Here is a 25,339-nt window from a genome sequence, read left to right as displayed (position 1 = left end):
AGTTGTGATTGGTTAAGAATGGCTCCTTTCCACTACAGTTCCCTCTTCAGCTCCTTTCCTTTGCGTTGGTTGGCATTAGCACAGCTATAGGGATCTGGGAGAGGAGGCCAAAAGGAAGCTTATTTTATAAATGTTACTGCTTTATGTAGAGGCTACAATTAGCCAGAGCCGACTCATTAGAAAAGACCCTGATGCTGGGAAAGATTGAAGGCAGGAAGTGAAGGGGACAACAGAAGATGAGATGGTTGGATAGCATCACAGACTCAATTCACATGAGTTTGAGCAAACTCCGGGAGATGGTGAAAGATAGGGAAGTCTGGCATGCTGCAGTCCAGGGGGTCGCAAAGAGACGGACACGACTGAGCAACTGAACGACAATAAACCAGAGATTCAGAGAAGAATCTTAATATCACGTAAGTTCTAAGTAAGATATTTCATGACTTCCTGGCGTGTGAGCGGCTTCCCAGAATATTCTTCTTGCAAATGCCTAATTTCCTCTGTGTCGTGACCCAGAGTCAAATATGGGTTGCCAAATGGACGAGTCCTATGATAGCAAGCACCGAGAAGGAAGACGGTCATAGAGGAGGAACAACTTGTACAGAGCAGAAAGGTCATATATAGAACATCCTTACAAATCTTATGGCTCCTATGTGAAAGAAAATGGATAGGGCTTTCCCGTTGGACTTACATCATGTTCTTATAATGATATAAGAAAAAGAGAAAAGAAAATGTTCTAAATTATTCGCAATATAAAGACAGTAAAAAGAAAATTCAATCAACATTGCTGGAAGAAAAACAGATTTATATTTCTATTCTCTCTACAGAAAATGATTGCACATTGTCCTGTGAAGAGATATGTCAAAATTCGTACTTCCTTGTGATTTCTTTTCCTTATGGAAATTAAAAATCAACTTTACTTAGTAATTTTGCAATCTTTTTATTAAGGAAGTAAACCCCCAACAGTGTAGCTTTAAACCCCACACAACCCGGGTCTGTTTCGACCTGACTCTTAGCAAATATTAAGGATTGTATTAAAAAAAACAAACTCAGGTTTTAGCTTTTTCTTGCCCTGCCCTTTCCTGTGAGAAAAGTGTCTGACAGGACAGTGAATATCATAACCTAGGCACACAAGGGATGGCTCAGTCACAGGGTTTGAATGACTGATATCCTGTACAGGTAGCATGTTTGCCTCTCAAAACCTGACTTAGTTAAGTAAGTACTTTCAAAATATCAGCAGACTAGAATATTCCCCTTTTTTCCCTGAGAGTTGAAGACCAGATTCCTGTATCATCTTCACCCAAACCTGAAGAATTCCACCTGGGCTGTTCTTATTCTTACCTTGCATAGATTCTGGACATTTCATCAAGAATTTTGAATTTACAACCTCTCTCCTAAAGTATACATTTAGTGCCTAAAATACTCTTGTCATCACAAATATTTTCAGCACTATCCAAAATAACCTTTTCAATGCATCACTGTCTTTATTACACTTGTCAAAAGCTTTGAGGTTGTCACATATTTAATAACCTGAATTAAGAAAGTACAGATGAATGTAGGAGGCAAACACCCCCAGGTTTACCTTGGATATAGATGCCCAAACTGTCAGAGGAAAGGAAAAGGGGATCAACATATGATCCTACATGAACATTTCCAGATTATTACAGATGGTTCCCCCAAAAGAGTTTTGCTGCTGAAGTTATATTTACATATGAGAGAACTATTTAAGTGATGTTTGGCAAGGTAGGAAAAGCAACATTTTTATATTGTTCATTGCTTTGGGTCTTTAGGTTAGTGAGAAATCCTTTAGAATATATAATTCTCAGAGCAGGAACTCAATGCGGATAACAGTGTGTGAGAAGCAAGTCCAAATGTTGAGAATATAAAGGATTGAAGCCTTCAAACAGCCAGTGGTGTTTCATCCAGCAGGTAAGGGCTAGATGACAGATCTTCTAAGGCCAACAGTAGTCAGGGATACCTACTATCAGCTCAAGCTGAGAAACTACAAAGTCAAAAGAGAATCGTCTGTACTTATTTCCCTGAGTATTCAAGCTGTACTTAAAAGCTTCAACCTTCCTAACGAAAAAGTTAGGGTGGGTTACAGTAGAGAAGGCAGGGAATGGAGGCAAATGTTGTAATGATATTCATAAAGAGAAGATTCTGTCTCTCCTGCTTGCTTGCATTTGTACAAGAAAAGTTCAAAAGGAAGAATATCGAGGGTTTTGAATTTTGCATGTCTCAGTGACATGTTACACTATTTGCTGGCTTATGACACACAGTAAACCTCCAAGTATCTTCTTCCATGCTTATAACTTTAGAATGTGAATTTCTTCTGCCTCTCCTAGGTGTCACATTCAGAACTGTAGTTGAAAAGAAAAGGGGAACTTTTCACATAAAGATACAGGCAAGGAAACAGCCATACTCCCAGAGGATGGGGGAACATATTTACACACAAGTCAGTTAATAAGAGAAGGACACGTGGAGACAATACTTTCAATTTCAAGTTTTTCAAAACCCTTTGTAGTTTCTCTGAATATTAAAAACAAGCAAGGCTTTTGGCGCATGGATGTCACTCAGTACTCCTCACACTAAAACTTTGCAGCAAAATCTAAGGATTTGAGCTATTCTTACACAGACAGAAAAGAAATCTGATAGCTTTACTCTGTGAATCTAAGCCTTTAAAAGTCATTAATGTTCTTGGTTTCATGTTGAATGCAAAATAAGCCACTTTTCTTATTGTAAAATATGCAAAATCCTCTCCCTTTTTGTTACATTAAACACAATGATGTCATTTCACTTCAGAAACAGCTATCATGATGGTGGTCAAAAGGTATAAACTTCCAGATATGAGATAAAAAAGTACTAGGGATGAAATGTACAATAAGATTACTGTAGTTAGCACTGCTGTACACTATATTTGAATGTTGTTAAAAGAGTAAATTAAGAGTTCTCATTGTAAGAAAAAAAAATCATTTTTTAGTCCTATGAGGTGATGGGTGTTAAGTCATATGTTATATGACTTAAACACATACAGCATTATATGTTGATTGTATCATAGAATTGGGGGAAAAAGACCAGCATATACCTGGAGACTCAGGCAAGCCAGAGGTAGCTTTGGGAAAGGAGATTTTGTGATGCCCTTTGTTACTTCTCTCTTTTGAATAATCACCGTGACCTCATTTTCCCAATTTAGAAAAAAATGAACTGTACTTTGACTTGCTTCTATTTTTAAAGCTACACATCCCATCATTTGAAACATGTTTTAATCAAATCAAGCAAAGATGTCTGGGGTGATTAGCCTAGGATTTTCATTCCTTGAATTCTCTTGGCTTTGGATACCCAACTCCTCCTCTTTCACATTCCCCAGATACTGTTGATTTTTTCCAGTTGTAAGCCTTACCTCGTTCATGTTTATTTTAGCTTGTTTGTGTGAAAGTTGACACCATACAGTGATGAGAATCACGTTCCCAGCTTAAAGGCTCAACATTTAACAGAGATTTTAACTAAGAGACCCAGTGGCAACTGTAGCGTTACCTGCCATTCCCGGATGATCTGCTTTGTTTTATTAAAGGTCAGAAAAGCCAAAATAAAGTTTTTAAAAGATGTCTTCCCAGAACACAGTTGTCAGAGAAGACAACAGAAAATTTTTAAGAATCTGATTTTAGTAGAAAAAGAGAAGCCTTGTTAAATTACTGTACATCTCGTATCTGTCATTATTTATTAAATTGCTCTTCTGCCCTTATTCTAGGTGGACAGGAAAGATGTGCAACCATTAATGAGAGCTCATAGACAGATATGGAAGGGAGCATTTCTGATGTAAAATTGTTAATACAGAAAATGTGGATTTAGAAAGTTAAAGGTTGTCTTTTCTTGAGTGAATTTAATATTTTTCTACCAAAGGTGATTGATTTAAATGTGGAAGCAGGGTTAAACACAAAACACAAGGGGAATAATCAGTGAGTCCAATACATACAGGAACATAGAGAGCAAATGCGTAATGTTTGTTTATCAAATAATTCCCTTTGCATGGTGATTCCAAAACCATCCAGGCAGCTCAGTTCTCGAGCCAGACTTGCACTTGCGGGACTACTGGAGTCAAAGAAGCTTTTATTGAATTCCTCTCTAAAATCTGAGGAAGGTAATAATCTCCTCCCCATGCATATTTTTCTTGAGTGTCCTATACCCCAAGTACATGTTTCACAGTAACCTCGTAATACAAACCAAGCCTCCTGATGGTCTTCAAGTACACACTAATTCACGTAGAAACAAACACTACAGCCTACTACTGCTAGGTTTCTTTGCAATGAACAGCATATTTTGCTCACTGGGGGAAAAGGCAGGAGGAAGCCTATTGTATTGTTAACAGTTATCTCTGAGTGAATAGAAGGAATTGCTTCCAAATGCAATAACAGAATTACGGTAGATTAGTGTACCGTTTGAGCTTGAGTGCTGAGGTAAAATTGTTTTCTCTATTGCATGACCATGATCTTGAAAGTTTTCATTTTATTCCCATAATGGAGATGTTTGATCACATACTGAGTCAGGTAAATCACAAAGCCTACCCTTGAGCAGTCCTGGGCAGGCCATAACTAATGCCATAGCTGAGGACTACGTTAACCACCATTCGGAGGAATAAAATCCAACACAAGCTCATTTGATTTGGCTTCAGTGCAAATAGAGACTTTATTCAGAAATACAATAACACAACAACAACAAATGCTCCACATTGTGAAAAAGAAGCCCCGGAACGAGTCATTGCAGCTTGCAGTCTTTCATTGCTAGGGACAGCACGCCCAGCTCATAAACACTGGGCATCAGTGAAAGAAATAGAAACTTGTGAGCCCAGGGGAATGTTTATATACATTTGAGGATGAAAGAGCTGGGAGAGTGCAACGCTATAGGATCAATTACAATGACGAACATGTGGTCGCTCACAACATGAAAAGGGACTGTGGCTTGGTACAGTACACGGATAGCCTATAGCTGCAGCTTTGAAGTGAATGACCCACTTTTCTTTCTAGTAGCCGCTAAAATTAGGTAGCACCTTGCTTGAAATGTGACCAATTTGAAATCAGTTCAAGCATTATATATAAGGATGAACAGAGACTATAATTTTGCCCTTTGAACACAGATTGGGAAAGAATGATCACCCTAGATTAGGCGCTACGACTTAGGGAGACCTAGCTGTATCCTCATGAGCTCGTAGTGAAGGTAAGAGTCGACAGGTGATAGACATGAAATGCTAACAAACAACCTCTATAGGCATGAGCAGGAAAAAAATATATATATGAGCATGGGATTTCTTTAAAACTACCCCAAAAATTCCAGGAAAATTAAGAAAAGGTATTAAATTATTATTATCGGGCTTCTCTGATGGCTCAGCTGGTAACGAATCCACCTGCAATGCCGGAGACCTGGCTTTGATCCCTGGGTTGGGAAGATCCCCTGGAGAAGGGAAAGGCTACCCACTCCAGTATTCTGGCCTGGAGAATTCCATGGAATGTATAGTCTATGGGGTTGCAAAGAGTCAGACAGGACTGAGTGACTTTCACTTTACTTTATTATTATTAACCCCATCCCAATCTGTATCCCATCGAATCATTCCACACTGAAAAATTCTGTGGTAAGGGGGCTTACAGGTTAAAGCAACTTAATGCCCAAGCTAAGTTAGAGAACAGAGGATTTTTTTCTGAACTTTATTTATCTACTTACTTTTGGCTGTGCTAGGTCTCCATTGCTGCACTCGGTGAGCAAGGACTTGCTTCTCTTGTTGTGGTGAGCAGAGACTCCAAGACGTGGGCTTCAGCAGTTGTGGGGCAGGGACTTAGTTTCCCTGCGGCATGTGGGATCTTCCTGGACCAGGGATTGAAGCCATGTCCCCTGCTTGGCAGGTGGATTCTTATCCACTGGGACACCAGGAAAGTCTTAAGGTGCTAATCTCAATATGTAAAACATGGTTTCCCTATTCTGCTGTTAGGGATCAGGGTTCATTTTGATGGTATTTGAAGATACTAGAATCAACTAACTTAGACTTTCCAGCTTCTACTTCAGGCTCCCACCTCTTTTTCCATATGAGGTTCCCAAGAAACCATGTACCCAGAGGTGACAAAAAATGCTAAATTTACCCGTGCCTTAGTCCCTGTCAGTTGGCCCCCAGGGTCCTGTCACAAGCTCTCTGAACATCTGGGTTGAGCACTTGGGTGAGTCTGAAGACCCAAGAGGAGTCTCTGGGTCCATGTGTCTCCATCTTAACAGCAGCTGCCTGCCAGAACCAGAACCGCTTCTTACAGTGAAGGAGGCGTTGCTGGACGTGGCTGGCAAGTGCCCCAATCAACTAGGGAGTGGTGCATTTAATTCCATCAGTGCTTCCCTCTGACCAACCGAATTAGCTCCACCTTCTCTCTGAACAGAGAATGAGGGCCGGGGAAAACAAGAAAGGGGGTGAAAGGAAAGAGCCTTCACTGGAAATGGAGCAGTGCTTAGGGTGCTCCTGTCTAGAGACTGGCAGCATCCCAGAGAATCCATGCTTAATTCAATTCCATAAGCAGCTATGTTCTGGGAGAATTGGAATGGGGGTAGGGTAGAAGTAAGGCACCAGTTCTTATTCTCAAAAGAACTCAGGTCTAACAGGAAAATAAGCTCTCACGTTGCTGTTCAGTCACTTGGTCGTGTCCAACTCTTTGAGACCCCATGGACTGCAGCATGCCAGGCTTTCCTGTTCTTCACTATCTCCTAGGGTTTACTAAAACTCATGTCCATTGAGTTGGGAATGTTATCCAACCATCTCATCCTCTGTCGTCCCCTTCTCCTCCTTCCCTCAATCTTTCCCAGCATCAGGGTCTTTTCCAATGAGTCAGCGCTTTACCAAAGTATGGATGCTTCAGCTTCAGCATCAGTACTGCTAATGAATATTCAGAATTGATTTCCTTCAGGATTGACTAATTTGATCTCCTTGCTGTCCAAGGGACTCTCAAGAGTCTTCTCCAGCACCAGAGTTCAAAAGTGTCAATTCTTCGATGGTCAGCTGTAGGCAACCCACTCCGGTACTCTTGCCTGGAAAATCCCTTGGATGGAGGAGTCTGGTAGGCTACAGTCCATAAGGTTGCAAAGTCAGACACGACTGTGCAACTTCACTATCACATCTGTACATGACTACTTGAAAATAATACTACGTAGAAAGTGATTTCTGTGTTTTTAAACCAACTTACATATGAAATTCAAAGAGGGAGTCATTGTTTCTGCTATGAATGTGAGGATACTCAGAAATGGCTAAAGCAGAGATATCTGAGCAAAAGTATTGAAGGAACAAAAGTGACTGTAGCAAATGAGTAGACTGACAAAACATAACGTCAGTGAAAGAGAATGGAGAGAAGGCAGAGAATGCAATAAGAGTTAGGGTAAGGTGAAGTAAACCTACTTGGCAAGTATGATGAGTCCTCTAGCAAGAGCTCTGGAGGGCTGGGAGACACAGGAGTGAAATATCTGGAAGTTATTTAAGAAAGTGTGTTTTTGCCAAATTTAGGAAGGACTTGGAGCTATTTTGCTAAAAAAAAAAATAAGAATTTTATTTTTTATATTGATGGTAACCTTGGAAGGGAAATGACATATGATTAGATCTGTGTTTACCAGAGATTATTCTGGCAACACTGTGAAGAATGCATTCGAAGTGATAAAGGTAGAAAAACCAGTTAGGAGACTAGTGCAGCTCTTGTGGATGTAAACTGGGAAAATGGGAGGGACATTGGGTCTAACAATTCTGATTTACCCAGTAGACGGTGAGGCTGAAAAATAGGGGCACTGAAACTATTTTGGGATTAGTTTAGGTTGGGAAGATGTAAGGTTTTACAGACTGTTGGGGATCAGTCAGTTGTTCAGAATAGTGCTGGTCACAGTTTCCTAGTCATTTTTTCTTATGAGAAGCATGTGTTTGTAAATTTTCTAGCTATGATTCATTATACAGTTGGAGCCATAGAAAAGAGCTTGACCAATTAACCATAAAAGGGCTCCAATCACACGTACCAGGCATGTAGCAGTTATTCAGCAAATATTTGTTGAACCAAAATTTGTGAGATGAGGACGATGCTTGTCTCACATACCACTCTCTTGAACTGAGTTCAAGCTGTGAAGTAAGCTTGGTTTTTCTCTTTTCTAAGCTTCAGCTCTCCTTTTCAAATTCTCACTAGGATGCTATGAAAACACGTGGGGCAACAAGTGTATTTTTTCCACCACAATAAGTATTGCAATATGCTTGTCATTTTAGTTTTCTTGTAGAACATGAAGATTCATTAGCAGAATGTTCAAACATACCTCCAGTTGATTTGATTGATTTTTTAAAATGTATGCAAACATCATTGACATTCATTCAGTTTCATTGATCCCCATGAAATTCTATGTATGCATTTAAAAATAGGACACTTTAATGAGTTATACAAATGATAGTAATAATACACGTATATATGTTTTGACAACTTCTGTGATAAGCACTTTACATACTGATAATTCTCCATTTTACCTGAAACGGGAATTTTTACTAGACTTAGACATGTAAAACTAAGGCACAGCAAAGGTAAATAGCATACCCAATGTCATACAGCAGGTCACTGGAGAAGCTGATAGTTGATCCAGCCAGTGGGATTCCCAATCCCATGATTTTAACCCGTGAAAATGCCCTATACAATTTCATTATCTTTATTTTTTTTTTTTTGCCATAAGGTAGGATTCCTTTTTCTAGCAAGAACAGATTGAATGAAAGTCCAACAAAATTTGGATTTTTCCCATAAGGAAAACATTCACGATCTTTTTTTGAACTCTATGATGTCAAATTGTTCCAAAAGTATTTTTGGTGCCCCTAGTTTTCAGTCTCTCTGTCCAGTGAGTAATCAACATTTTTGGACCCAACACCCCTCTCACTCCCTCAGTTCATATCCCCGACAGCTGCAGGAGTCCCCTAACTGGTTTTTCTATCTTTGTCACTGCCGTGCCATTCTTCGCAGTGTTGCCAGAATAACCCTGGTAAGCACAGACCTGGCATGTCTTTTCTTGCAAAACCTTCCGCGGTTTCCATTATCATCAAAACTTCTTGTCCTTTTCTTTGGCCACAAGGGAAATTCTCAGAAAGTAACCTTTCTGGAGTCCTTTCATCAACTGAAATGTCCATGAAACAATAAAATGACCATAAAACAACAAAATTGCATAAATAAATAAAAATAATTTATCTTTTGTAAATTTTAAGATGTCTTAAGATTTCAATTTTACTTTAGGAATTAAAGAGTTTTACCCATCATGGCACCCACATTTGGCTATGCAAGAGAGAAGTATTGTTTCTGACAAAGAACAGAGACTATTGAGAATGATCATTTGTAAAACATTTTGATAATATTTTAATAATAAAAAGCTTATTATTATCAGAGCTAACATATATGCTATAAAGGAAAATAATAAAAAGATCTCTTAGAAACGGAGACTCTCCTAAATGAAAATAAAAATTTTAAGCACTTCTGTATTATCAAAACAGACTCCAAACAGAAGGAAACAATTCAGATGATACCATATTCTCTGTTTACAGTACAGTTAAATTTTAAGTAAAAAGAAATAATTTAAAAAGACTCACATTTGAGAAGTCTAAAACTTCTAAATACCTCATAGACCAAATAAGAAATTATAATGGAACTTAGAAAATATGTAGAATTAATGGTAAAGAAAATATTGCATATCATAATTTGCAAGACAAAATCAAACTGGGTCTTGGAAGTAAATAGTGAGCATTTTTTTGCAATTGCTTAAAGCAAATTTGAAAACAAATAAACAGTTAAAGAAGTTATAAAAATAATGTAAGATAAAGATAATATAAGTAGATATATAATAAAAAATAAAAATTGATATAGAATGTAAAGGAACAAAGTAAAGATATAAAATAGAAAAAAATACGTGATATTACAGATAAAATGATAATCTGTATTATTTATTATGGATTAATAAAATTCACAAAACTCTAGCAAGACTAATCATGTAAAAAGAGAGAGAACACTAATTAATCATATTAGCAAAAAATAAGAAAACTACAAATATGGTAATATTTTTTAAAATCATAATTTCTTATACAATTTTGTGCCGATAAATTTGAACATTTCAATGAGGGAAAATTTTCTTGAAAAATATACCCTAAAAAGAAATGATTATCTGAGTAAACCCATCTTTTTCTTTAAAATAGATAGATAAATACTCCTATAAAAATAAATTTGCAGAAGTTTTAGAAATGCATTTGCACACATATTTGAAAAACAGATAATTCTAATCTATACTGATTGTTCCTTGTGGAAGAGTCTGCTAATTATCCCCAATATCCATCATCCACCTCAAATTTCACCTGACTATGGACACCCAACTAGAGATCACATTTTCCAGTGACCTTTGCAGCTTGTGTGGCTCTATGACTAAATTATGGCTAATGAGATCTGAACAGAAGTGATGTGTGCGATTTCCAGGTCACATCCTTTCAGGATGATATAATCTGCCATCAATTTCCTCTGTTTTCCCATCCCCATGAGCTGAAATGTCCACTCCAGTTGTGGGTGAAATCAGCTTTCATCTTTCAGATGGTGACAAAAACTTAGAAGATGGGCACGCCACAAAAGAGAAGAAAGAACCTTGGTCCTTGGATATTCTCGTGAAGTCCAGAAGCTTGCTAACTGTCACACTGATTTTGTGCCACTGGGGTTTTTATCTTATTTTTAGAACATTTTGTTCTGCATTCTTATTAGTACACTTTGTAACTTATTTAATGAAGCTGGAATAACCTTCATTCCAAAATCAGATTCGAAGAATAAAAGAAAGAAAACTTATAGAATTTTCTGACTTACTATAGGGCTTCCCTGATAGCTGACTTACTATCCGACTGCAATGCAGTAGACCCCGGTTCGATTCCTGGGTCGGGAAGATCCCCTGGAGAAGGGATAGGCTGCTCACTCCAGTATTCTTGGGCTTCCCTTGTGGCTCAGCTGGTAAAGAATCGGCCTGCAGTGCAGGAGACCTGGGTTCGATCCCTGAGTTGGGAAGATCCCCCGGAAAAGGGAAAGGCTACCCATTCCAGTATTCTGGCCTAGAAAATTCCATGGACTGTGTAGTCCATGGGGTTGTGAACAGTCGGACGCTACTGAGCAACTTTCATTCATAGACTATAAAGTCCTGGATTAAACATACACTATCTAGGCCCAGTAATATTTTTTAAAATATTGATCTATTCATTCATAAGAACTTTGTGAGGTCTGCTTTGAGAATACAGGGATAATTTAAAATTAGAAGATGTATTGAAAGAATTCATTACATGACAGATTAAAGGGGAAAAATGTGTAAAATCATCTCAATAAATACAGAAATGCTTGCATTTAACAATATTCAGCATCACTATTAAGAAAATTATAATCAACCTGGAATAAGTGGGAAAGTTTTAACCTGATAAAGGATAGAGATCAAAATTGTACAGTAAATGACATATTTTTCTGTAAAATATTATAAACCATTTCCTCTAACATAAGAAACGAGATAAAGATGCCCGCTATGTATTTTTCTACTCAACAGTGAATAAATAAATAAGCCTTCAATGCATGCTCAAGAAAAAGAAACACATGCTATAAGAAACACAAATAAATTTAAAACTGTTATTATTTACATTTAATATGAATACTTATTACATACATCAATTTTTGTGGATTGAATGAGACATATACAAACTGAAATATACTCACTGAAATGAGACATATACAAACATCTATATCTATATATCTATGATCTAAATCTTAATAATATATACATGTAAAGCTGTTAAGATTTAACATAGCTGAGGAAAAGTACATTGATTATCAATATTTTTATTTTTTAAAACTTATGACTGGTTAAAATATATCACTGTAAATGTATAGCAAAACAATCAAAGACTGATGTCCTGATTGTGCTTCTCAGAACACACTTTCAAGAAGGCAATGCTGCCTTGGGGCACCCATCAATACCCAGCCAACCTGCCAGATATTGCTTCCTCCTGCCCTGTGCCTGATCTGGTTTTCAGATTTAAGATATGGGGCTTCCACATTGAACCCTGAAATTTTCCTCTACGACTGAAGGGTTAGAGTGTAGTGCTTAAATGTTTAAAAGTGGCCAGATGTTGGGATTTAAATAGCAGCTCCATCACTTCCTAGCCACATAATTTATTTGAAACTGCATTACATTAAACTCTCTGGGCTTCGGCGTTTTTTCTCTGAAAGTGCGGATAAAAGTAACACCTGTGTCACAGGGTTTCTAACATTTACTGAGTGCTTTCTCTGTGCTTGGTACAGAATGCTTTTTTTTTTTTTTTTTAATTCAGCTGTGCCAGGTCTTCACTGCAGCACACAGGACCTTTGTTGCCACGTGTGGGACCGTTGCTGTGACACGTAAGATCTAGCTCCTGACCACGGATGGAACCCAGGCCCCCTGCATTGGGAGCAAACTCTTACCCACTGGACCACCGAGAAATTCCCCGTAATGCATTTTTATTACTAATATAGGTTAGAACTGTGCCTGGTACATTATAACTGCTCTGTGGTGGTGGGCTATGATCTTTAAATAATGAATAGCATGGTAGTTAAGGCTATAACAGTTAGGTTGAGATCTTGACTTTGTCTCTCCCTAACTTTGTGAACTCAGAGAAGGCAATGGCACCCCACTCCAGTACTCTTGTCTGGAAAATCCCATGGGTGGAGGAGCCTGGTAGGCTGCAGTCCATGGGGTCGCAAAAAGTTGGATATGACTGAGTGACTTCACTTTCACTTTTCACTTTCTTGCATTGGAGAAGGAAATGGCAACCCACTCCAGTGTTCTTGCCTGGAGAATCCCAGGGACGGGGGAGCCTGGTGGGCTGTCGTCTATGGGGTCGCACAGAGTCAGACACGACTGAAGCGACTTAGCAGCAGCAACTTTGTGAACTAGGGCAAGTTATTATACTTACCTCTCTGGGTTCCCAATTTTCTCATCTATAATTGGGAGATTATAACTGCTTCCTTAAGGTTGTTCTTTGACTAAATGTACTAGTGTATGTAAATCTATACAGTGAGGGTACAGGGTTACATAGGGTTAATTTCATTTATTATTATTTTAACACACACTCATATCTCATGTGTACACATGCACACACACTTTCTAAGTTACTCTTATTAGCAACTTAACAGGAAGCTAGAATTTCACTTCATGATGGTCTGTGTCCACTACCAGTATACTCATTATCACCTTTCTGAGTTGATTTATTCCAAAGGCTAATGTTCTTCCTTTCCACCTATGGGCCCTCTGGTTAAATTGACTAGTCTGCTAGCCCTCGGCCAGGGCTGAGAAAATTTAATACCCAGCATTGAATTGCTTGTCAAAAACTGGTACATCACTTTGTGACCACAGCTTTCTGTCACGTGACAAGATTTCTAGGACCTGAGAGAGGTTTATTTGTCAAAATCCCATGAAACTATCTGAGTAATTGGATTCATTTGTGTTTAGTGCCGCCCCATCACTCATGATGTCTGCCATATTCAGTCAGTCAGTCAGTTCAGTCGCTCAGTCATGTCCGACTCTGCAACCCCATGGACTGAAGCATGCCAGGCCTCCCTGTCCATTGCCAACTCCAAGCTTACTCAAACTCATGTCCATTGAGTTGGTGATGCCATATTGTTCATTGAGTCATTCTGTCATATTGCCTGGATCCAATCTTGTCTCTCCATGATGTCAGTGAAACTTGGACGAGTTTCTGGTCCTCTTGGTACCTCAGTTTGTTCATTGATAAGTGGCAAAATTGTGGCATATTGGTGTGTTGTGAAGATTAAGTAGAATCTACCATAAAGAAAGCAGGGATTACTACTATGTCTCCTATTAATACTACTGTTAATCTATTCATATAATAAATTCATTCATCTTGTCCTTGATACTAGGGTAGTTACAAGAATGCAGCATTAAAAAGACACATCCATGCTTATATGGAGCCAAATTGGAGCTGTGTGCAGTGGGACAGAAGAGATGCAGCATTTGAATAAACATCTCTCTTTGGTAATTCACAGCCAGAGGGAGCGGTTTACTTTTCTCTCTGGAGAGAAGCGTGACCACTGAATATTTCACAGAGAGGTTGACCTTTGGGCTAGTATCTGATATAAACCTTCACAGAGGAGAATCTCTAGGTACAGACTTGAAAGTGGAAAATGAAGTTGCCTCCTAAATTTCCAAGGTGCTACCTAAGATTTGCAGTCTGGCCCACCCTAGGAACTTCCAAACACCCCAGACTTCCCCATGATCCAGGAGCTAAAGTGCTGTAACTTCATGAAATACCTGTGCCTTTTCTGATAGCTCAGTATTATCCTATGGTTAATAGCTTGTTGTATCCTATAGATTGTTGCCTAGTTAAATATTATCCCTGAGGACAGGTTGCAGAAATATGCTATTTTACTTTATCACTTCTAATATTTGACATGTAAATTAGCATTATATATAAACTCAAATTTACCCTTTAATTCTTCATTTGAATGACTACTTTTTAAAAATTGAAATATAGTTGATTTACAATGCTGTGTTAGATTCTGCTGTACAGCAAAATGATTGTTATACATACATCCATATATCACTGACTCGATGGATGTGAGTTTGAGTGAACTCCGGGAGTTAGTGAGGGACAGGGAGGCCTGGCATGCTGCAATTCATGGGGTGGCAAAGAGTCGGACATGACTGAGTGACTGAACTGAACATTATTTTTCATATTCATTTCCATTATAGTTTATTATACAATATTGAGTATAATTCCCCATGCTATGCAGAAGGATCTTGTTATCTCTTTTACTTTTTAAACATTTTGTTTTGTATTGGAATATAGCCAATTAGCAATGTTGTTATAGTTTTGGGTGAACCACAAAGGGATTCCAGCATACATATACATATATTTATTCTCTTTCAAACTCCCTTCCCATCCAGGTTACCATATAACACTGGACAGAGTTTCCTGTTCTTACACAGTATATCTTTGTTGATTATCCATTTTAAACATAGCAGGGTGTGCGTGCCCATCCCAAATGCCCAAATGCCAACTATCTTTTCCCATCATCCATCTCCTTGGCAACCACCAAGGCAGCCAACAAGTCGTGTTTGCTCTCTAAGTCTGTGAGTCTGTTGCTGTTTTGTAAGTAAGTTCTCCTGTATCATTTCCTTTTAGATTCCACATATAAGGGACGCCATACGATATTTTGCCTTCTCTGCCTGACTTACTTCACTCAGCATGATAATTTCTAGATCCATCCATATTGCCGAAAATGACATTATTTCATACTTTTGAATGGTTGAGTAATATTCCATTATATAAATGTACCACATCTTCTTTATTCATTCTTCTGTCAATGAATATTTAGGTTGATTCCATGTCTGGGCTATTGTAAACAGTGCTGAAATGAAGACTCGGGTGCATGTATCCTTTCAAACCATATTTTTCTCTCGATATATGCCCAGGAGTGGGATTGTAGGGTCATATGGAAGCCCTATTTTTAGTTTTTTAAGGAGCCTCCATACTGTTTTTCATGGTGGTTGTACCAATTTATTTTCCCACTAACAGGGTAGGAGGGTAACCTTCTTTCCATACCCTCACCAGCATCTGTTGTTTCTGGATTGTTTGATGATGGCCATTCTGACTGGTGTGAGGTGGTATCTCATTATAGTTTTGATTTGCGTTTCTCTAATAATTAGTGATATTGAGCATATTATCTTCTGCCTTTTGGTCCTCTATATGTCTTCTTTGGGGAAATGTCTATTTAGGAATTCTGCCCATTTTTTAAAAACTTTCTATTTTATATTGGGGTACAGTCAATTAATAATGTGATAGTTTCAGGTGAATAGCCATATGACCTAGTCATACACATCCTTGTTTCCTTTCTCCCCTAAACTTCTGTTGTATCCAGGCTGCCACGTAACATTGAGCAGAGGTCCATGTACTTGTACAGTACTTCCCTGTTAGTTGCCCATTTCAAATAGAGCAGTGTGTATCCAAACTCTATCCGTTCACCCCATCCTTTCCCCCTGGCAACCATCAGTTTGTTTTCTAAGTCTGTGAGTCTGCGCAAAACCTTTTGAGTTTAAATAGGCCTCATTTTTTCATGTTTTCTTTTATTTCCATTATTCTGGGAGACGGATCAAAAAATATATTGCTGCGAATTTTGTCAGAATGCTCTGCTTATGTTTTCTTCTGGGAGTTTTATAGTGTGTGGTCTCACATTTAGATCTTAACTCCATTTTGAGCTTACTTTTGTGTATGGTGTTAAAAAACGGCTTAATTTCATTTTTCTACATGTAATGTCCAGCTTTCCCAGCACGATTTACGAAGAGAGTGTCTTTCCAATACTGGGTAGTCTTGCCTCCTTTGTCATTGATTAGTTGCCCATAGGTGCATGGGTTTATTTCTTGGTTTTCTATCCTGTTCTCTGACCTACATTTCTATTTTTGTGTAGTTCCATACTTTTTTGTGACTGTAGCTTTGTGGTATAGTCTGAAGAGAGGGAGTCTGATTTCTCCAGCTCTGTTTTTCTTTCTCAAGATTGTTTTGGCTATTCGGGGTCTTTTGTGTAACCATACAAATTTTAAGATTTTTTGGCCCTAATTCTGAGAAAAATGTCACTGGTAACTTAGTAGGAATTCCACTGAATCTGTAGGTTGCCTTGGATAGTACAGTCATTTTGACAATATTGATTCTTCTATCCATGAACATGGTATATTTTTCTATCTGCTTGTGTCTTCTTCATTGTCTTTCATTGATTTCTTATAGTTATTGGAATATAGGTCTTTTGCCTCCTTAGGTACATTTATTCCTAAATATTTTATTCTCTTTGATGTGATGATAAATGGAATTGTGTCTTGAAATCCTCTTTCTGATCTTTTGTTGTTAGTGTATAGAAATGCAACAGATTTCTGTGTATTAATTTTGTAAACTACAATTTTATCAAATTCATTGATGAGCTCTAGCAGTTTTCTGGTAGTGTCTTTAGGATCCTCTATGTGTCGTATCATGTTATCTGCAAACACTGACAGTTTAACTACTTCTTTTCCAATTTGGATTCCCTTTATTTTCTTTTCTTCCCATCTAAAACTATGTTGAGCAACAGTGCTGAGAGTTGACATCCTTGTCTTGTTCCCCATCTTAGACGTTGAAGTATGTTCTCTATGATCACTTTATGGAGAATTTTTATCAAAAATGAGTGAGAAATTTTGTGAATAGCTTTTTCTTCATCTTTTGAGATGATGGTATGGTTTTCATTCTTCAGTTTTTGATGTCATGTATCATATTGATTGATTTGCAGGTACTGGGAAATCCTTGCATCCCTCAGATGAATCCCACTTGATCATGGTACATGATCTTTTTTAGTGTATTGTTGCATTCATATTGCTAGTATTTTGCTGATGATTTTTGAATATATATTCATTAGTCATACTGTCCCATACTGTGCCTTTTTGTGCTGTCTTTGTCTGATTTTGGTATCAGGGTGATTAGTGACCTCACAGAATGAGATAGGAAGTTTTCCTTTCTCTACAGTTTGTTGAACCAGTTTCAACAAGATTGTTGTTCAGTTGCTCGGTTGTGTCCGACTCCTTGCAACCCCATGGACTGCAGCACACCAGGCTTCCCTGTGCTTCACTGTCTCCTGCAGTTTGCTCAAACTCATGTCCATTGAGTCCGTGATGCCATCCAACCATCTCATCCTCTGTTGTCCCCTTCTCCTCCTGCCTTCAAATGTTCCCAGCATCAGGGTCTTTTCCAATGAGTTGACTCTTCACATCAGGGGCCAAAGTATTGGAGCTTCAGCTTCAGCATCAGTCCTTCCAATGAATATTCAGGGTTGATTTCCTTCAGGATTGACTGGTCCAATCTCTTTGCAGTCCAAGGGACTCTCAAGAGTCTTCTCCAGCACCACAGTTAAAAGGCATCGATTCTTCGGCACTCAGTCTTCTGTGTGGTCCAGCTCTCACATCCATACATGACTATTGGGAAAACCGTAGCTTTGGATATACGGACCTTTGGAAGCAAAGTAATGACTCTGCTTTTTAATATGCTGTCTATGTTGGTCATAGCTTTTCTTCCAAAGAGCAAGTGTCTTAATTTCATGGCTGCAGTCACCTTCCACAGTGATTTTGGAGTGCAAGAAAATAAAGTCTGTCACTGTTTTCATTATTCCCCCATCTATTTGCCATGAAGTGATGGAACTGGATACTGTAATCTTCATTTTTGAATGTTGAGTTTTTAGCCAGATTTTTCACTCTCCTCTTTCACCTTCATGAAGAGGCTCTGTAGTTCCCCTTCACTTTCTGCCATAAGAGTTGTGTCATCTGCATATATGAGATTATTGATACTTCACCTGGAACTTGTTTGTTGTTTTTTTTTTTTAATACTTATCCTTCTGTATTAAAAAAAAAAAAGCAAAAGAAAATAAGTCTAGGGCCTGAGGGCTTCACAGGCAAATTCTGTCAAACATTTAAGGAAGAGCTAGCACATATCCTTCTGAAAGTGTTCCAAAAAAGTTCAGAGGAAGGAAAACTATCTCTTTCATATATATTGTTATTTGTATCTGCTAATCCCAAACTCCTAAATTATCCCTTCTCTCCCCTGCCCTATGGTAACCATAAGCTGATTTTCATGTCTGTAAGTCTGTTTTGTAAATAATTTTATTTATATCATCATTTAGATTTCATATGTTAAGTAACATCAGATGTTTTTCTTTCTGTTTCTGACTTTAACTTCACCTAGTATGATAATCTTTAAGTCCATCCATTGGACTTAAGTCCAGTGATTTAAGTCCATTCACTTAACTTCACCTAGTATGATAATCTTTAAGTCCATTTCATTGTTTTATGGTTGAGGTAGAATTCCTTTGTATATATGCACTGCATTTTCTTTATCCATTTATCTGTCGATGGACATTTGGGTTGCTTCTATGCCTTACCTATTGTAAGTAATGCTTCTATGAACATTGAGGTGCTTTTCAAATTTCAAATATATACCCTAGAGTGGGATTGTAGGATCATATGGCCACTCTATTTTTAGCTTTGGAAGGGACTTCCATACTGTTCTCTATAATGGCTGTACCAGTTTACATTCCCACCACAATGTAAAAGCGTTCTTTTTCTCTACACCCATTCCAGCATTTGTTGTTTGTAGCCTTTTTAATGATGGCCTTTCTGACCAGTGTGAAGTGATACCTCATTGTAGCTTTGATTTGTATCTCTCTAATAATTCACAAAGTTGAACATCTTTTCATGTGTTTTTTGATCATCTTTACGTTTTTGGAGAAATGTGAATGACTACTTTTTAGCTTAAATAAACAAGTGATTCTTTTATTTTACTTTTAATATTAATTTCTAGAATTTAAAATGCAAGGAGAAGCCACAGCAGGACTCAGAAAACACAGAAGTAACTTTTCTATTATTTTAGTCAATAAATACGTGGTCATTGTAAAAATACTATAAAATACTTAAAATAATTCCAGAATTAACCACTGTTAACATTGTTAAGGAATCCTTCCAGGTAATTTTTAATATCACTAGTGGTATATTGTATGTGTGTGTGTGTGTACATAAATATTTACATGATCTGTATTTATTGTACACATAAATTGTTTTCCTTATTGTGCTCCGTAAATCTGCAATTTTTCCACTTAATATATCTGGGACATTTTCTACATATAGATATATTCTATTTAAAAGAAAAAAAAAAAGCAGTTTAGGATTCTGCCTAGAATGTGTAACATAACTTATAATGGATATTTAAGCAATTTCCAGACTTTCATTATTGTTAACTGTGTTACATTTAATATCCCTGAACATATATCTTCACACCATTATAAAGGTTTTTCTATGAAATTGATTCTTTGAACATACAAGTAACTCATGCTAATTGTTTTCAAATATAAATTGTCTTTAATGTGTAAAAAATGCAACTTTAATTATCTGAATCATTAAAAACCTTCTCGGAAAGCTTTATATATCCTCCAGCAGAAATAATAAGTAGATGATATAATTGTCCTCTGTCTAGGCTGAGGCAATGATGGTGACATTTGTTCTCAATTATTAATTAAATACATATGACCCCTTTAAATGAACAGGTGACCCGGTTATTATTAGATGTGTTGCTTGTTTACAACAAGGGCATATTTAGAGCCTGAGATCAAAGTTCTAAAGCTGATTTCAAAATAGTAGCATTAATTGTGCTAAAGCCTGGGACTCATGAAGCAACTTGGAGAGAATTAAAATGACCTAAATTACAAAAAAGTCACATGATTCCACCAGCTCTATAAATCTACCACTTCAGACCATTGCTTTGATGTTGGAGGGAGTCAAAAAAAATTAAACAACAACAAAAATTCTATGCTATTCTATGCATGGGAATGGCTTAAATATCATTTATCCATCAATTCTGCTATTAAAACAAACAAACATTCATCACCTACTATGTGCCAACCTGAGTGTTAAGCATGAGCATATACAATAATGTAAAGTTTAAAAATAAAATTAAAAAAAAAAAAAGCATGAGCATATAGTATTGAACAAAATGAATATAATCCCACAGTGCTCTTCTTGGACCTGCCATTTAGTGACCATAGTAATTCTTTGGAATGATTTTATATATACTCATTCCCAACTATTTGCCTCAAATTAATATTTCATTCCTAAGCTATTATATTTTTATAATTGTTCATGCTGCTCCTAGTCCTAATTGCTGAAAGTATCTCTTAACACACCATTCTCATCAATTGTGCCAATTAAAAAAACAGTCTCTGTGTTGTTTATAATATCCAAAATGTATACATTGCAGCACTTTCATATTTTCCAAATCCATCCATCCATCCACCCTGCTAGCAGATGCCTCTTCAGCCCCACACCCCAACATCACACACACACACACACACACCCCAGAGCTTCTAACTCCAGGAAGTACTGGGACCTTCTTTGTATATATCTTGGTTCAGTCTTATTTCCACTGGATTCCTTCCATTCTTGCAATTGTTCATACACAGCTCATTATTTAAGACTCAAGTTAAGCCCTAACCTAACAAAATTAGTTGTCTTTTTCCTTTTGTGTGACAAATAGTGAGCTAAGTACTGGAGATAAAAAATAAGAATATGACATATAGTGCTTTCACTAATTGAGAAATGTAAGCAGATAATTACAACATATAATGACGTATCTAGTGAAGACAAATAGAGGATACTGTGAAAGTAGAGAGAAGGTTACCCAATGCAACAAGAAGTATGAGTAGAGTTTCAACCTCTTAAAAGAGGTTATACTCTAGAAGAGTCTTAAGGTGTTAGGAGGAGTTAAACAAGGTGAAGGAAATGGGGACATTCTAAAAGGAGGGGTGAGACTGAAGAGACACTGGCAGCATAGACAGTGAAGCATATTGATTAAAATTGAAAAAAAAAATCAGTATTGTGGGAGAGCAAGCTTGAAGCAGGTGGTCATATAAAATTACAACAAAGAAATAAATCAAGTAATAAAAAAGTTTTGTTCAGTACAGTTCAGTTCAGTCTCTCAGTTGTGTCTGACTAATTGCGACCCCATCGACTGCAGCATACCAGGCCTCCCCGTCCATCACCAACTCCTGGAGTTCACCCAAACTCATGTCCATTGAGTCAGTAATGCCATCCAACCATCTCATCCTCTGTCATTCCCTTCTCCTCCCGCCTTCAGTCTTTCCCAGCATCAGGGTCTTTTCAAATGAGTCAGTTCTTCACATCAGGTGGCCGAAGTATTGGAGTTTCAGCTTCAGCATTAGTCCTTCCAATGAACATCCAGGACTGATTTCCTTTAGGATGGACTGGTTGGATCTAATTGCTGTCCAAGGGACTCTCAAGAGTCTTCTCCAACACCATAGTTCAAAACCATCAATTCTTCAGTAATCAGCTTTCTTTATAGTCCAACTCTCACATCCATACATGACTACTGGAAAAACCATAGCCTTGACTAGACAGACCTTTGTTGGCAAAGTAATATAAGTGTCTTTTAATTTCATGGGTGAAGACACCATCTGCAGTGATTTTGGATTCCCCCCAAAATAAAGTCTGTCACTGTTTCCATTGTTTCCCCATCTATTTGCCATGAAGTGATGGGACCCGATGCCATGATCTTAGTTTTCTGAATGTTGAGCTTTAAGCCAACTTTTTCACTCTCCTCTTTCACTTTCATCAAGAGGCTCTTTAGTTCTTCTTCACTTTCTGCCATAAAGGTGGTGTCATCTGTATATCTGAGGTTATTGATATTTCTCCCAGCAATCTTGATTCCAGCTTGGGCTTTTTCCAGCTCAGCATTTCTCATGATGTACTCTGCATATGAGTTAAATAAGCAGGATGACAATATAAGGCCTTTACGTACTCCTTTTCCTATTTGAACAAGTCTGTTTTTCCATGTCCAGTTCTAATTGTTGCTTCCTGACCTACATACAGATTTCTCAAGAGGCAGATTAGGTGTTCTGATATACCCATCCTTTTAAGAATTTTCCACAGTTTATTGTGATTCACACAGTCAAAGGCTTTGGTGTAGTCAATAAAGCAAAAGTAGATGCTTTTTTCTGGAACTCTCTTGCTTTTTCAATGATCTATTGGATGTTGGCAATTTGATCTTTGGTTCCTCTGCCTTTTCTAAAACCAGCTTGAACATCTGGAAGTTCATGCTTCACATATTGTTGAAGCCTAGCTTGAAGAATTTTGAGCATTACTTTACTAGCATGTGAGATGAGTGCAATTGTACAGTAGTTTGAGCATTCTTTGACATTGCCTTTCTTTGGGACTGGAATGAAAACTGACTTTTCCAGTCCTGTGGCCACTGCTGAGTTTTCCAAATTTGCTGGCATATTGAGTGCAGCATTTTCCAGCATCATCTTTTAGGATTTGAAGTAGCTCAACTGGAATTCCATCACCTCCACTAGCTTTGTTCGTAGTGATGCTTTCTAAGGACCACTTGACTTTGCATTCCAGGATATCTGACTCTAGGTGAGTGATCACACCATTGTGGTTATCTGGGTCATGAAGATCTATTTTGTATAGTTCTTCTGTGTATTCTTGACACCTTTTCTTAATATCTTGTCCTGTTATGTCCATACAATTTCTGTCCTTTATTGAGCCCATCTTTGCATGAAGTGTTCCCTTGGAATCTCTAATTTTCTTGAAGAGATCTCTAGTCTTTCCCATTCTATTGTTTTCCTCTATTTCTTTGCACTGATCATTGAGGAAGGCTTTCTTATCTCTGCTTGCTATTCTTTGGAACTCTGCATTCAGATGCTTATCTTTCCTTTTCTCCTTTGCTTTTCGCTTCTCTTCTTTTCACAGCTATTTGTAAGGCCTCCCCAGAGAGCCATTTTGCTTTTTTGCATTTTTTTTCCATGGGGATGGTCTTGATCCCTGTCTCCTGTACAATGTCACGAACCTCATTCCATAATTCATCAGGCACTCTATCTATCAGATCTAGGCCCTTAAATCTATTTCTCACTTCCACTGTATAATCATAAGGGATTTGATTTAGGTCATACCTGAATGGTCTAGTGGTTTTCCCTACTTTAGGTATGTTAATTCCTAGGTATTTTATTCTTATTGATGTGATGATAAATGGAATTCTTTATTGAATTTCTCTTTCTGATCTTTCATTGTTGGTGTATACAAATGCACCAGATTTCTGTGTATTAATTTTATAATCAAATTCATGTAATCAAATTGATCTGGTATTTTTCTGGTAACATCTTTAGGATCTTCTATGTATAGTATCATGTAATATGCAAACAGCGACAATTTAACTTCTTTTCTGACTTGGATTCCCTTTATTTCTATTTCTCCTCTGATTGTGTTAGCTAGAACTTTTAAAACTATGTTGAATAGCACTGGCAAGAGTGGTCCTCCTTGCCTTGTTCCTAATCTGAAAGGAAATGCTTTCTTCAGCTTTTCATCATTGAGTATGATGTTACCTGTGGGTTTCTTGTATATGGCATTAGTTATGTTGACCTATGTTCCCTCTATGCCTACTTTCTGGAGAATTTTTATCGTAAGTAGGTACTGAATTATGTCAAATACTTTTCTGCATCTCTTGAGATGATCGTATGGCTTTTATTATTCAGGTTTTGATGTGATATATCACATAGATTGATTTGCAGATATTGAAATATCCTTGCATTCCGGGGATAAATCCCAATGGTTCATGGTGAATGACCCTATTAATATATTGTTGGACTTAAATTGCTAATATTTCTTGAGGATTTTTTGCATGTATATTCATCAGTAGTTTTTTGTGTGTGTGTGATATATTTGTTTGGTTTTGTTATCAAGGTGATGACAGTCTGGTAGAATGAGTTTGGGAGTATTCCATCCTCTGCAATTTTTGAAAGAATTTTAGAAGGATAGATGTTAGCTTTTCAATAAATGTTAAATGTTAGATAGAATTCACCTGTGAATCCATCAGGTTCTAGGCTTTTGTTTGTTGGCAGTTTCTTAATCATAGTTTCAATTTCAGTTCTTGTGATTGGTTTGTTCATAAATTTTATTTCTTCCTTATTTAGTTCAGTTCAATTCAGTAACTCAGTCGTGTCCAACTCTTTGTGACACCAAGAACCACAGCACGCCAGGCCTGCCTATCCATCACCAACTCCTGGGGTCCAACCAAATTCATGTCCATAGAGTTGATGATGCCATCCAACTATCTCATCCTTTGTTGTCCCCTTCTCCTCCTGCCCTCAATCTTTCCCAGCATCAGGGTATTTTCCAATGAGTCACCTCTTTGCATCAGGTGGCCAAAGTATTGGAGTTTCAGTTTCAGCATCAGTCCTTCCAATGAACACTCAAGACTGATCTCCTTTAGGATGGACTGGCTGGATCTCCTTGCAGTCCAAGGGACTCTCAAGAATCTTCTCCAACACCACAGTTCAAAAGCATCAGTTCTTTGGTGCTTAGCTTTCTTTATAGTCCAACTCTCACATCCATACATGATCACTGGAAAAACCATAGCCTTGACTAGATGGACCTTTTTTGGCAAAGTAATGTCTCTGTTTTTTAATATGCTGTCTAGGTTGATCATAACTTTCCTACCAAAGAGTAAGTGTCTTTTAATTTCATGGCTGCAATCACCATCTGCAGTGATTTTGGAGCCCAGAAAAATAAAGTCTGACACTGTTTCCACTGTTTCTCCATCTATCTGCCATGAAGTAATGGGACCAGATGCCATGATCTTAGTTTTCTGAATGTTAAGCTTTAAGCCAAGTTTTTCACTCTCCACTTTCACTTTCATCAAGAGGCTCTTTAGTTCTCTTCACTTTCTCCATACGAGTGCAGTCAG

This window comes from Bos grunniens, chromosome 14 (assembly GCF_055505025.1).
Source record: "Bos grunniens cultivar Pamir isolate PY7600 chromosome 14, Bosgru_T2T1.0, whole genome shotgun sequence".
NCBI lineage: Eukaryota > Metazoa > Chordata > Mammalia > Artiodactyla > Bovidae > Bos > Bos grunniens.
This window is presented reverse-complemented; position numbering follows the sequence as displayed.